Raw genomic sequence first — 12,626 nt, forward strand, 5'->3', positions numbered from 1 at the left:
GCTAGTCTTGCTTGATTCAAAATAGCAAATACTGTCGCTCAAAAAGGGCTGGCTAGTGTGTTGATTCTCTGGACTGTGTGGTGGAGAACGATATATGTGATACATCTACTTTGTACTCTAGCTGTACAACACTAAGGCAATTTGATACATGTACATTACCAGTGATGCGTCATTAACACCTCTTTGATATTTTCATGTACACAGTTTGCAGTCCCTTGCCAGCGTATGATGGCATGCCGGGCAGTCAGATGATGTGCATTTAAAGAATCTGCTCCCTCATGCTAGTGAACACAAAACGTGCCATCTCCATGTACAGTGCATTATCCAAATGGGCTCATCATAGTGGTGCGGAGACATATAGCATTCCCAGCCACCTCGCGCAATTTGTGCGGTGAACATGAAAACGAGTTTCGCGAGTCCTCGTGATTCATTCATGTGCCATATACATCATGCGTCCGCGCAGACATCAATCTCCGTCAACACGGACGACATTTAACTCCTATCTGCCGTGCATTTTTCTGTTGCACCTCATGCGGATGAAATGTTTGGATGGCTCCCCTTCGCTGGTCTTAAATGCAAACTTCTGGTTGGAGGACATCAGACACAACATGGTACAGGCAGCTCTTAACCTAATTGCAATTCGTCACACCTCCATCTTTCTTCATAGCTGATGGGCAGAAATCCGCCTAATGAGGCCGTCATTTTCTCCTCACCCGGGCCCTTGTAGTTTGTTTGCTGTTAATGGACAGGAAAATGGGAAATTTCGCTCCGTCCCCACAAATTATTCATATTTGCAATTACGATGATGTCGTTTGAGAGCACCTCTGACATTGACAGGGAACGGTGTGCTAAGGTTGGCGTACAGGCTCTGGGGCAGGGATCCACATCTTTGATGTAAGGGGTCTTCTCATAAAATGAGCTGTATGAAGCATCCACACATTCTGCACACAATGTGTTTGTGGCATTGTGCAGATGACACGTGCATGTCCTTTGCGTCTCCTTCGGCGCTTGTCCGCAAGCAGCGTCTTGAAAGCCGATTTGATTCGATCGGAAAATGAATGGTCAGGGACTGTGGCAATGGCATGAAAGTTAATTGATGCCATTGATTACCTGCTGGCATTAAACTTTCTGATGTAGCTGCAGCGAAATTAGATGGGACTGCTGCTTTCGGCAGTGGCCATTGAGATCAAAGGCAGGCAGCCATGGTAGAGCGGTGTAGATTGTTTACGGGGCAGATGCCACGACTGTTTATCATCACTTACGTGATGGAGAGGATGTGGATAGGGGGGAATGTCAACCCACTCGTCGTGCAAGTTGGCTCCCTGTTCGACGTGGCCCTTTAAGACTCTATATCTAATAGATTTAAAGGTTGCACCCCAGCCCAGTCTTTTAAAGTTACCCAATGTCTGTGAGCTGTATATTATCTATATCATAGTACCAGAATGTTGTTTTAATGCTTTCCATAAAGCAGAAAATGGAGAATATCCTTCTCCATCCTTTGTTCATGGAGCTACTGTTTAGTAGCTCCATGGTTTGTTATCTCCATTACATTGTTAAACACACATTTCAAAATAGGAAGTAATAGTTGAAGTCCTTTCTTCATCGATGTAGCTTTAGGAGAAAAAAAATCAAAGATAGGAAAAACAATAGTATTTATGAGATTTCGGAATATAATTTGTGTCATGGAGGACTTTTACTTCTCAAGTGGGAGAAGTAAGAATGTTTATCCAGTGTTGAGTTATTCTTAATTGCATATTCCTTTCTCATCCAAATTTTTCAATCATGTAACAGATAGATATGGAATGGTCCTCTAGACAGCAGTGAAGTAGACTTGTAGTCAGGCAGGAATTGACTCAGCTATCGATACCTGTATGGTTGGAGGACTATTTATGCAGCCCCAGCAAATCAGATGTTACGGCCCACAGCAGGGAGACGAGAGTATTTTGAGATGCCACCAAATACTGGCAGATTATTGAAATGTTTTGGGCTTTTTCTTGCATTTGCGAGGCTTCACGCGACCTAGGGGTGTGGGGGTGATGGCACTTGTCTCTTCCCTCCTCCAGTCGGAAGATAATGCGCAGTGTTTTCAATGGACAAGTATCCAGAGCCATGTGGGCTACCATTGTGACTGTGTTGTGACATTGCCTCCCTGTCCATATGTCATTCTTTCTTCTTCTACGTCTTTTTTTTGTGTGTGTCTAGTCATTGGTGAATGAGTAGTGCCCACAAACACCCTGTGTAATGATTTCCAAATTGCTCAATTATAGAGCAAGGTGACCCTCTAGGGATATTGACAACTGGCGTTGTGAGGAATGTCGAAATTTATCTCCCCGTAAGTCATAATGCGTGGCCTATAAATAACTCTCGAGGTCTCAACATCCATGTGCGGTGCATCGCTGTTCCGTGCCAGGTAAAATGCATGGCAGTCCTTAAAACGTCAAGTGCCTTAATTGTCTGCGCCATCAATTATGAATGACAACAGCTTTTATTGCACGCTAGTTGATACACACACGCTAAATGATTTGACATTTTGCAAGCAGTCGGCTTTAATCACTGAATATTGTGAAACAGTTGAGCGTAACGGTCTCCCGTTTCATCCACACAGGATGTCTTGGTATGTATGCGAGGAATAATACCCTTGGAATGTTTTGGGGATGCGATCATAAAATGGAACGACATTAGAATCTATAATGTATGATGAATACAGAAGAATGTTACATTCACAGCACTGCACTCACAATTACGACAAACTGCGCGTAAAAGTGAATGATATCAAGTCTGGAACTTATGAACCTCTGATCTCATCTTCTGCCAAAATCCCTCTCTGTACGTGTTTTTCTTCCATCACGAGGAGGGGGGGGGGGATGGATTTTCTTCAGTTCAACCTTGGAAGATGGCAGACAAATTTCTGTGATGTATGACAGAATCGGTGGGAGTTCTTAAATCGTCCACCATTACATTTGTGCTGCACTTGTAGCAACACCCACACTGAAGTCACAAAACTGCACAGTGCGGGGAGGTTGAATGAGGAGAGAGAGAGAGAAAAAAAAAACCCACATAGAAATGGGAGGACATTTTCGCATTGATTGAGACAACACTGGAGATGGAATTCTTACAAGTTCCCTGCGGAATGCACTGCTGCGGAACGTAGTAAGTGGAACAGCATCGTCTGTATCGTAATCTTCTCAAGACGATGAGTGGGCATATGTTGGCCAAAATTGGACCACCTTACAAAAGGAGGGTAGAGTGTGAAGGAGCTAATCGAACATTGGGCAATAAAAATTGACTGTTGCTTTCTACAGCTGTTCCCATATTAAAGATGCAAGAAGGAAATATTGTTGCATATTGTTCATAAATAAGTTATGCTCTCTCTATATATGAATACATTTGTGGCACATGAATTAATACTTTAATAGGTGAAGCAATCCTCAATTTAACTATCACACCCAGATAGTTACAAACTATGCTTCAACAGGATATAGTCACCTGTCATTAAACATATCATTGATGATTTTCAAGGTTGTATTGATTTTTCCTTTTCTTGTGGCAAGATCCATGAGTATCCGGAGGCATTGCCCTCACAAACACTGCAAAGGTCCGCAGATGGTCATTGTGTTTGATTCTTGACCGCTTCAACTTCCAGATGCTCCACAAAGGTATATTTCCAAGAATTTTTCTGATTGTCCAGTATCAGGCATCGGTCACCCTCTACTGGTCATATCAAACAATAGTACTGAACATTCGTTGGCTCAAAGAGAGCTCTTTTGATTGAGATTTTCATTTGGAAATAGTGCTAAGAGGAATTATCTACAAGCATGTGTGATTCCATCATTATACAAGCCCTACATGTACATGTTATACTGTAATTGTGCATTACGTATTGTAAGTGAGGATTTCATTACATATTTTTTGTGAATTGCTTTTTGTGAAATGTGATCATGTCTGATATCCCTGTACTATGATATTCAACTGTCTTTTTCAAGCTGCATGATATCTGGTAGTCAGAAAAGATCTTGAAAAAGGAAAGGCCCATGTTACAAACAAGTTGATCTTGGGACACCGTTCAGTATTACCTATGCACAAGTGTGTTTGCTATGGGATGGCCATGGTGTGAATGGGCCGTTGAGGCACCCCTTTTTTTTTTTTTGAACACCTACAAGCTGTTCTTGCTCATACAGTGGGCAGAATTAATGGATGATTGCTGTGTTTTCCTCTCATTTGTGAGAGAGCTAATCCCACTGCCCTGATGGAAGCGAGGAGTTTGTGTTTAGAATGTTTGATGACCACATCACAGGATAAAATAAAACCTTTTCCTCTTGCTTGCCAGTAAATCTCTTTAATTTTTTTTCTCTCTCAAACACACACAGCAACAAATTATAACACAAGCGAATTGTGTGGTGTACCGCATACTATTAAAAGCAGTGTATAGAATGGCATCTGCGATGCGGTGTGGTCGATCATCTTCCCTCGTCCTCTCCCCCTGTCTCCTTACGAGGTGTCTTCCTAACCACTTCATTCAATGAGTACTGTTTGCCTTTGGGCCCACTGGGGTTGCTTGCGTGCATGCAGAAGAGCGTGTTGCGCAATAAGTGCCAGAACCCTGTTTACCCTAGTCTCCAATTCAGACTCAGGATGGTTATTGAAATGCATCGAATTATTCTCCTCAGGAGTAGTTGATGTTCAGGGTTCAAGTCTTGTGTATGTCCACTTTGCTGAAATTTGCACTTTCTACAATTTTACCTCTTTTGCTACGATGTTACCCCCTCCCTACTTTAACAGTTAAAACTGCATGAACCCAAACTGTGAAACTCGCTTGTTTGTTTATTTTCTTCCTTCTGTATGGTTTGAAAACATACAAACACTGGCCACAAATTTTGATTCTGGTAGGGAGTGTAATGTTTGACAAATCATGATTACTATAGTTTATATCTACAGTAATGCTAATGGTTTAATAGCTTATACTGAAAGGCTTAGATGTGAGTCAAACAGTCATATTGTTCTGAAGTTGCAAATACTGCTAATTTGTTATTTAAAAAAAAAATCAGTGGTTTGATCTCACTATCAGATTTGTACGTCTGCCATCCTTGCACTTGGATGTGTCAAATCAAGATGAAATACTGGTAGAGCTAGGAAGGGTTGGAAATGGAGTGTTACTGTCTATAATCCTTTGAGGATCACTTTTTTTAAATCACCACTGGCAATCTTTGCTGTATGAGTCATCAATGGTATTGATAGAGCCAACCAGTGCTCTGACTGAACTTTTGTGATGGTTTGCCTGTAAAGTAGCAGGGAAAATATAGCCTGAATTGTTAAGACTAGTGTGCATTCTTAGGAAAGAGATTTTCTGAAGAGGTGAGGAAAAGAACAAGTTTAGTAAGTAGCCTCCCTGAAAGAGACAAGCTCAGAATGCTGGTAAAGAAATTGACAAGGGCAGTATAATGAACTTACTGGATTTCTTTGGGAAAACAGCCGTGTTTGCCTTCCTCTCCACACATTTGTTCTCTGGTCAGCGTCTTTCATATCCATCAAAACCAATGTCTTGAAGTGTATGTAGAAAGGCATTCTTCCCCATGTATGGTCTAAATGGGGAGTAGCTACTGTCCCCTTTTTGGGGCGCGAGTTCATGAATATTTGTCAGTATTTTTGTCTTTGGTCAGGGGCTGATATATTCTTTCTCTGATTGCATCAACTGATTGGATTAGACCCATATTTGCTTGTGAAAAAGACAGGGACAAAAGGGGATATCCATTGAAAGGGGAGGGGTAGTTAGGCTTAAAGACTCCTTTGTTTGTGCTCTCAGGGATTGTTGAGGTTGAGGTCTTGTTCTGCTGGAAGGATGATACAGGGGCCCCTTGAATTCATATGCCTGAAGATGCTTCGAAGAGGTATACCATCTCCCAAAACTATACTTGTGCAGATTTCACTATTATTTCTCATGATTTGTGAGATTTTCAGAATATAAGTGAAAGATAAGTCTGTGCGTGAGCAACTCTTGTGGACTAAACATATGAAATGATTAGCCAATGTAATTTATGCAGCTAGTCATTGTAAGTTGATGCATAGAAATCAAAATATTTTAAAGCAAACTCTAGTGTCTACAATGTATATATGCAGTAGATATCTTCTCTCTCAAATTTCCCTACGTTCGCTTTTTTTGGACATCAGAGAATTGATGGAATAAAATAGACATGGGACAGCAATATACACAAAAGTACCAAAATACACACATTCCCAAGAGTTTGTGAGTATTTGCCCACAGTAAATAATGACCACAATATCCAGTGTCATTCATTTATAGGCACAAATAGAAGGACAAATCCAAGATCCTCTTGAACAAATAACTATGAGTGCCCCATTTCAATGAGATGATCTAATGCAAACCTATTTCTATGCAAGACCATTTATATTTCATTTCTAAAGGAAGGTATTGTTCAGAAGAAATATTGTGATTCTACTTGAATATTCCATCTCTTGGGTCAGTCAACTTTCTAGATGAATTTGTACTCAATTCTTACCATTCTTTCTCTCATGAAACTGTTCCCTCATCTAACAGAGTACTTGGGAGAGAAATTTCAGGAAAGGAAATATCTAGTTGTGACTAATGGAAACTGATTTCAAAGAGTTGGAGTAATTAGATGCATCATTTAAATATAACATTTACTGGTTTATAAATGCAGTTGTCATTGTTCAAGCTAGAATAACTCGCGTTTCTCGCGGAAACTGATTTCAAAGAGTTGGAGTAATTAGATGCATCATTTAAATATAACATTTACTGGGTTATAAATGCAGTTGTCATTGTTCAAGCTAGAATTGCTCACGTTTCTTAATTAGTACCAAAAGAGTTTTGATTCATATTTTGCAAAATAAGGTTTATCTTTCTCTTGTGTCTGTCTTTGTTTTGCAATTATAGTTTGCCTTAAAACCATTCTTAGGCAGTACTTTCCTATTTTTTTTTCTCGATGCATAGATGCAGCAGTGATCATATGAGGAGTGATATGACAAGACTAGCGTTACATTTTCTCTGATAGTTTAGTACATGCGAATACAGTCATGAGCTTTGTACCGTATGTCGCACTCGAGACAGAAGTCGATGCGAAACAGCAACCAAAATCAAAGGCTACCAAAATCGTGACGTCTTAAGAAGTCAAACCCCATATGGAGGGTGCATTAGCTGTCATCCAGACATCATCTGCAGTGCAATGGATGCTGGGGATACAGAAGAGCTACTTATAAATTCACCACGAGTGCTAAGATGCATTTTCATCTTCTTTTCTTTTTTATTGGTGTGAGGAGGGGGGGGGGGGGGGGAGGTTGGCGACTGCATAGGATGAGGGGATGCTCTTTCTGTAATGTCCACTCCATGCCTCCGAGTCGTAAATCTATCAGGGTTTAACAGTTATGACATGACTAGCTATGCCAGACACGCTAAAAAGGGGGCCTCCATTGCTTAAATCATACTTACCATCTCCGGTGCTGGGCAACATTCAGAGGAGATATTGCCCTCTCTGTAGTCTGCGCACTCCAGACCCTTTTGCGCTCAGGATTTCCCTGCTCATGGTATTGACCTCCACAATCCCTTCATACATGTAGATATCCCCCCCCCCCCCCTTACTGTCCATGAAAGCATACATCATACAATGCAACCTGCCTTCAAATGCTAAATATGGATGTGTGTATGACACTCAGTGGTAGCAATTTGTTAAACATGCATTGGACCTTGCGCTATTGAACACATGATCCTTGGCTGCAGCATGGATGGATAATTTAGCCCCGAGTGTATACTTAACGCCTGGCAGGTGTCTCGGATTGAGACTGCCTGCATCTGTTGCATTGAACTCTTCCGTGGCGACGATGCGCATGCACGGGTTGCCGTAGTTGCGTGTTTCGGAGCTATCTCCCAAAATTGATTGAGTTATGGCTGGGCTGCGGGGCTTGCATTTTGGAGTTACTTGCGAACTCCTGACGTTTCTCGCAAATTTACCGGCCGCTGCGTGTGCGTAATCCAGTGGAAGTCTGATTAATGCCTCCCTCTCTATGCTGCATAAGCTGCACACAACATTAGGCTCCAATGTGATGCTAAATATAGATTTTCATTACACGTGTTTATACATGTGTACAGTGTATACCTTGAATGAAAGCATGTTTGCCTTTTTGTTAGCTTTGCTTGTTTGTCGTTCTTTTATAACATGGAATATACAGAAGATATAGATCTAAATTAAAAGTTAAAGGGGAAAAAGTCATATCTGCTTGCCAAATTATTCAGCAAAAATGCCTGAGAAATTTTCTGGAAATGAATACCATGGAGACTATTTAAAGATGGGTAGAGTGCCTTGAAGACTTGAATTGAAATCTGGGGTCACCATTAGACGTGATCAAAATAGCATGTGGACTGGTTGTTTATGCCATGTATGTACAGAATGTATTGATATCTCATATCAGCAAGTTCTGGGCCCCGTCTTATAAAGCCTTCAAATCAATCACAAGTCCCCAAATCAATCGCAACTTGCATTGCAGCTCACAAGAAACTTGTGATTGATTTCTATCACCAGTCTTTATAAGACAGGCCCCTGGTGATAAGATTATTGTGTTGTTATTGTTGTACAAATGAACTAAACTTCACGAGCCCCCAGACTGCAGTGGTTGTAAAGATAATCTGTTGTGCAACATCACTTACCCAAAATGTCTATTGTAGTTAAAGGACAAGTTCACCTTCATAAACATAAGGATTGAGAGAATGTAGCAATATTAGTAGAACACATCATTGAAAGTTTGAGGAAAATCAGACAATCCGTTCAAAAGTTATGAATTTTTGAAGTTTTTGTGCAGTACCCGCTGCATGAGAAGACTACTGCAGTGTATGAATAACTTAGATGTCACATGCGTACAACAATATAAGGAAAATATAAAGAGAATTTCACAAAATTCCATCTTTTGAAAAAAGTACACATTCCCCTGACTCGTTACCGACAAATGTTATGGGTAATATTATTCCCCCTGCCTTTAGAAAGAGGCAAGTCAAGTGCACTTTTATTATGCCAAAAAAGTGAAAATATGTTGAATTTTCTTTTACATTTTCTTTATACTGTTGTACGCATATGACTCACAAGCTCTAGTAGTCTCCTCATCCAGTGGTTCCAACACAAAAATTTAAAAAATTCATAACTTTTGCATCGATTGTGCAATTTTCCTCAAACTTTCACTGATGTGTTCTACTAATATTGTTGCATTCTCTCAATCCTTATGTTTATGAAGGTGAACTTGTCCTTTAACACACATATGTCCAAGTAATGCACCACTTCATAGAGACGAAAATAATAAATTGAAGTGCACTAGGTAGAGGAAGAGGGGGGGGGGGAGGGGACAAAGTATAAATATTGGGCAAGGACATGACATCTCTGATTATAGAGAAAAAGTGAATATCCTGTTATAAAATAGATTATAAAGGAAGGATGTGCAAATCTGCTTCTTTACTTGTCTTTACTTGGGCTAAAACTGTGTGTATACACCACACTGTCCACTGTGAAGTTATTGGTCCTTTTTGTTTTATGATTTGTTCTCCTTGTCCGAGTGCTTTGTTGAAGCAAATTTTGATGAAAATTATTTCAGAAGGTTCTATGTTTTAACTTCTTAAGTTGAAAAAAAAATTCTTAGAAGTAATTTAATGGACAAGTTCACCTTCATAGACATGTGGATTGAGTGAATGCAGCAATATTAGTAGAACACATCAGCAAGAGTTTGAGGAAAATCAGAAAATCCGTTTAAAAGTTATGAATTTTGGAAATTTCTGCTTAGTCACTGCTGGATGAGAAGACTACTACAGCTTGTGATGTCACATGAGTACAACGATATAAAGAAAATATAAGGACAATTCAAGATATTTTCACTTTTTTCGCATAATAAAAGAACACTTGACTTCCCTCTTTCAGAAGGCAAGGGGAATAATAATACCCTTAACATACGTCAATGACGAGTCGAGGAAATGTGCACTTTTTTCAAAAAGTAAAATTTTGTGAAATTCTCTTTATATTTTCCCTATGTCGTTGTACGCATATGACATCATACACTCTAGTAGTCTTCTCATTCAGCAGTGACTGTGCAGATACTTTAAAAATTCATAACTTTTGAACGGATTGTCCGATTTTCCCCAAACTTTCACTGATGTGTTCCAATAACATTGCTGCATTCACTCAATCCACATATATATGAAGGTGGACTTGTCCTTTAAGGATCATTGTAATGACTTGCTTCTTACTGTTCATATGCACACACGCACACAAGCAGATAAGGATTGAAGAACAGCACAATGAAATCAATTCATCACGAGTATCCAGAAATGCTACAAGTATTTTAAGTGTAGATGGATGACTTTCATGCCTCTCCTGTTGCAGAATACACAATGTACTTCTTTTTCTTTAGAAATTATGTTTGGTGGGGGGTTAGGAGAGGAACTTACCACTTACGTTGAAGAGTTTGTTCTTCGTGAGGGTCCATGTATCTTATTATGCAATGCATGTGTGTGTGTATTTGTGTGTGTGTCCAACAGGATGTCTTACTGGAATATTCTTTGCTAGATACAGTAGTTCAAAGTCTCTACCAATAGGAGAACCTTTAGCGAAAGAGAGAGCAAATACTACATGAAAACTCCACACAGAGACAACAATGGCTTCATATATTAAAAAAAGAAAAGAAAACAATTGTTAGCTTGAAAAAGAGGAGAGAAAGAAAAAAAATAGAAAAGAAATTGGAAAGGGGTGGGGTGGTAGATGGTAGAAAAAAAAAGACAATGAATGAGAGCAAATGGGTTAAATGTCTATAAATATTTACCTGTTTATTCTGCCTCTGATACCAAGTTGACAGAACACTCAGCTAAATTAAAGTCCCTGGCTCGAGACAGATGTTAAACAGCAGCCCCGCCCCGGTAGTTGTTTGGTAGGAGGGGCAAAAAGGGTCCTCTTTTTTTTTCTTCTTCTTCTTCTTCCAAAGTTCTCTATCCTGTCTAGATCCCTCGCCAAACATCTGGAGTCTTTTTCTGACAGACTGAAGAGGGAATCAAATATTAAGATTATCTGAGTCAATACCATAAATCATGATGGAATTGATGGACGCATCGATAGAATTTGATAGATCGGTTTGGAACGCTGGGGGGGGGGGGGCAGTAGAGTTGGTAGCGTTCAATTTCTACCCTTAACTCTCTAGGCGCTGTCAGCAAACTGTTCAAACACAGTGGCAATTGGTGTTTTGAATTTATGGGTATAATAGAGGTGATGAAGAGGGAAATATGCATCCATCATTTCATTTTTCTTTTTTTTTTGGCAGTATTTCTAACTACACTTTGAAGTAGTACCTCCACTTTTATTGTACCTCATAAAGATATGTTTATGTGTATATGTGTGTATACGCTGGCTTATACATGAGGTAGTACACACGAGTGATGATATGCTGTGCATAGGTTCATTTATAGTCAATCTACCAATATTGACTGCGTGCACCGCCAATATATGAGCTCATTCACATGTATATTTGGCATGCACTTCACCATGTCGCGGCATGGCAATGAAAACAGTAATCTTACCCCCGCACATCATACAGTATACCGCCACATGAACTATGACTATGTACTGGAATGGCATGACTAGCCTTCATCAAGTCTTGCTCACAGTTTTCTAGAGGATCTTTCTTCTACAGTTGTATTTCTACATCTTTTTATTATCTGTCTGCCCCTTTACCAGTTCTTATAATCTATGTGTTTTCATTCATTCTGCTAGCTTTCTCTCTCGCTTCTCTCATATTTCTAGCTTTCTTTCACTTTTCTCTCACTCTAGTTATGTTCAGACGACAGGCCCTAATCTTGAGGTTAGGAAACCTCGAGGTTAAGCTCTTGCCCCTTAGCTACGACGTGCGTCCACACTACGAATCTTAACCTCGATGTTACGAAACCTCAAGGTTAAATTCCTGCCCCTTTGAGTGCGTTGATTTTTGAGTCCACACTGTGCTTAACTATGAGTGGGGACCCCTGCGGCTCGTGGTTAGAGCGCTAAACATTAGATTTCTCGTGGCTCTTAACATCGAGCAAACCTCAAGGTTAGCTAACTACGAGTGTGTCTTCACGGTCCCTAACTACAAGCTCTAACCTCGAGGTTAAGGCTTGTTGTCTGAACATAACTTCTATCCGTTCAGAGCCTGGTTTGCTCCTTCCCCTTGCATCCCCTTGTTCCTCTCAGTTTAGCAACATCCTGTGTCTGCAAATCTTTGGTTGCCATTGGAGATGGCCATTACCAGTGCCTCACCCGTCAGGATAGCAACATCCTGTAGTGTATGGAGTGATACCGCTAGCATCCCAACTCCTTGTAGAACTCGGGAGGCCGAAGGACGAAAATCTTGAATACCTTGTTGGGAACAAGGCATGCATGCGCCTGCTTGCTTGTTTTCCCAAGCCGGACTCAGGGAGATGCTATCTTTCTGGTCCAGCTGATACTACCAGTCCTGATGACAAGCAGTCCATCATGGCATCTCACTCACTCCTTGCATTACAAGGAGCAGGCACCTTTTCTTTTGGGCACAAAAAAAGAGATCCCTCTATAGGGGTCATTTGTACAAATTTGTCGGCTTAGAAGCGATTACAAGCT

General features: G+C 40.4%; 1 protein-coding gene across 1 annotated transcript in view; it reads left to right on the forward strand.

Annotated features, from left to right (window-relative positions):
• LOC139735591 (RNA-binding protein 38-like) overlaps positions 1–12,626 on the forward strand; it is a 143,262-nt gene that overhangs the window by 82,604 nt on the left and 48,032 nt on the right. The gene's annotated exons all lie outside the window — the stretch shown is intronic.

Source organism: Diadema antillarum, unplaced genomic scaffold, assembly GCF_040938485.1.
Source record: "Diadema antillarum isolate AM-2024a unplaced genomic scaffold, OU_Dant_1.0 seq00000586_RagTag, whole genome shotgun sequence".
NCBI lineage: Eukaryota > Metazoa > Echinodermata > Echinoidea > Diadematoida > Diadematidae > Diadema > Diadema antillarum.